Source organism: Martes martes, assembly GCF_963455335.1.
Source record: "Martes martes genome assembly, chromosome: 12".
Taxonomy (NCBI): Eukaryota; Metazoa; Chordata; class Mammalia; order Carnivora; family Mustelidae; genus Martes; species Martes martes.
Window position 1 is genome coordinate 30,943,336 of NC_137900.1, and position 2,971 is coordinate 30,946,306.

Here is a 2,971-nt window from a genome sequence, read left to right on the forward strand (position 1 = left end):
CGCCCGATCAGCAGCTCCGGCAGCCGCACTCCCTTAGCCCCGGTCTCGCCCTTCGCTCCGCTCTGCCGCGCTGCTCCCGAGTCGCCGGCGCTCAGTCCCGCCGGCTCATGGCTGGCGGACGTTTCCCGGAATCCTCTTGCGCGGCGGCCCACGAAGGAGCGGCGCGGCTCGGCCGGCCCTCGGCGGCCAGCGCCAGACCCCAACCCTGGGTCAGGCCCGCCCTCCGCTCTTTGTACTCCCCAACGCAACTGCAGCGGCGGGAAGCTGCGGGCGGCCTGCCTTTCGGTGACAGGAAAGCAGGACGTGCTGCGCCGAGCCCCCGAAAATAACAACCTGCCGCCTGGGTCACTGCTTCGGCTTTTCCCGCGTTACATTTCGCGCCTGGGCGGAACCAATCACCGCGAGGCCCCTGCCCGCTGGCCGCAGTGGCGAGTGACAGGTCGCGCGAGCCAATGGCCGGGCCTGGACTTCTTTCTAGCCGAGGGAGGCGGAGCCGAGCCTGCGCGCGGGTCCTTTCTGCCACGCCATTGGTCGCCGTTCTTATATTTTTTTCTGCCTCGAGGGCCAACTGCGTTCGAAACTCCGGGGGAGCGCGCGACAACGGCAGTCGCCCAGACACACCCTCCAGGAGCCCCGCCTCCACCGTCCTTCTGCGCGGGTTGTCAGTGTCGGGGGTGCCGGCAGGGGCGGGAGGCGAGAGAGTCGCTGATTGGAGGGGCGTCGGCGAGGGGGCGAGGCCGGGTGGGTGGGGGAAGGGGAGAAGGTCGTTGGCCGGCGGGGGGCGCGCGCCCGGCGGCCCCGCCCGTCAGCCCCGCCCGCCAGTGGCTGTTGGGCAGCTGTTCCCGCGCGCCTAGAGTTTAAAGGGCTTGGGCCCCTCGCCGCCCGCCCCGCCCCCGGCTCCCGCCACCAGTTCTGCGGGACCCAGGCCTGCCTTCTGCGTGTTTCTAGTAGACGCCCAAAGGTGCCTAGTTTCCTAGCCGGTTCCATCTGCCCAGCCGTTGACTTCGCTGATACTGTCCGCGCCCCGCAGCGTCCCCCCGACCCCAGACTGAGGTGGGCATTTGCCCTCGCCTTCGCCCTCCCGGTCTTCGGTTCCCCCTCAATAAATGGCGTAATTAAAGAAGTGGTTTCCGGAGTCCCCAGGTGCTGTCCACAGTGCGGAGAGGACATGAATGCAGCATGCCTCCGCTCTCACACCCGGGACTGACGCCCCGAGGACCCCTGCCCTCTTCTGAGGCTGTTTTCACGTCATCCCGGAGCCTGCCTTCATTCTTGCGTCTGGATGGGCGTGGAGCTCCGGGCGCCCGGGAGTTTTCCAGTCATTCCAGACTCCTCCGTCTGCCCGCCCGCTCTCGCTCTGGGATCCCACCCCCAACCGGAGGGATGCTGGAAGACTGGGTTAGTCTGACCCACTGAGCGCCGGTGGGGCTCAGAAGTACCACGCAGCAAAGGATGGGGCAAAATGGAATGTCCGGCCTCATATTCACTAGAATGAGAAAGAAGTGACAGTGTCTGTTTTGTTCTTTGATGCATTGCCAGGGCCCAACCTGACTCACGGTGAGCCTTCAATAAATATTTGTCGAATGAATGAATGAATGAATATCCAGTAGTTAGGGTTACAGCTGGCAATTAAATTGGAACATGCCTATATAATAGATGGCTGTGCAGTGCGTGTGGGAGAGAGACACACGAATACACAGCTATGTCTAAATTAATTTAGCCAAACTGTTTAAAAACAAATTTAACCTATATGAACAACTTCTAAGATGATTTCAAGTGATAACAAAGAAAACATGGAATTGTGTAATTTCATTCGTGCAATAAAAAAAAAAAGTGGGGAAAGAATATAAATTCTTGCTTGTAAATATACAAAATGTCTCTAGCACGATACACAAGAAACTGATACATCAGTTGACTCCAAGAAGGGATATTATGTGACTAAGAAGAAGAAGTGAGAAGATTTCAAAAGTGACATGTACTTCTTTGTATCTTTTACACTTTGAAGCAAGTGAAAGTATCTTTTCAATAAATTGTATTTAGCTACCATTTCCTGGAGGCCTACTATAATATATAGCCTATGTCTACTGATAAACATATATAATAATATGGATGGATGATTTACTTACATTCTACTACTCTCAACAATTCTGTGATGTAGATATTACTATTCCCATTTTACAGATGAGGAAGTTTGTCCGAGGTCACATAATGCAACTGAAATATAGAGGCCAGGTTTTTTTTGTTTTGTTTTGTTTTGTTTTTGTTGTTTTTTTTTGTTTGTTTGTTTTTTTGTCTGCTGAACAAAAGGAAGAAGGCACTGAAAAATGGGACCCCCACATTTCTGAGAACTGTTTCTCATATTTAAAACCTTCCAACTTTAGGGGTCAAATCTAATTTGATATTTTAATAGTTGATGTGGAAAACAAAGTTATTTTCTCATTCACTTAATTTAATAAATTTTGTTTTATCGTTAAAATGATGATGCTGCCAGAGCAGTCTTTACTTTCAACTCCATCCCAATCAAAATATCAATGGCATTTTTCAAAATGCTGGAACCAACAATCCTAAAATTCGCATGGAAGCAGAAAAGACCCTGAATCACCAAGAAAATGTTAAAAAAAAAAAAGAAAGAAAGAAAAAGAAAGCTGGGGGAATCACATTGCCTGATTTCAAGCTATGTTACAAAGCTGTGATCACCAAAACAGCATGGTACTGGCACCAAAACAGACACATAGACCAATGGAACAGAGTAGAGAGCCCAGATATGGACTCTCAACTCTATGGTCAACTAATCTTCGACAAAGCAGGAAACAATATCCAGTGGAAGAAAAGACAGTCTCTTCAATAAATGGTGCTGGGAAAATTGGACAACTATATACAGAATAATGAAGTGGACCATTCTATTACACCATATACAAAGATAAACTCTAAATGGATGAAAAACCTCAATGTGAGACAGGAATCCATCAAA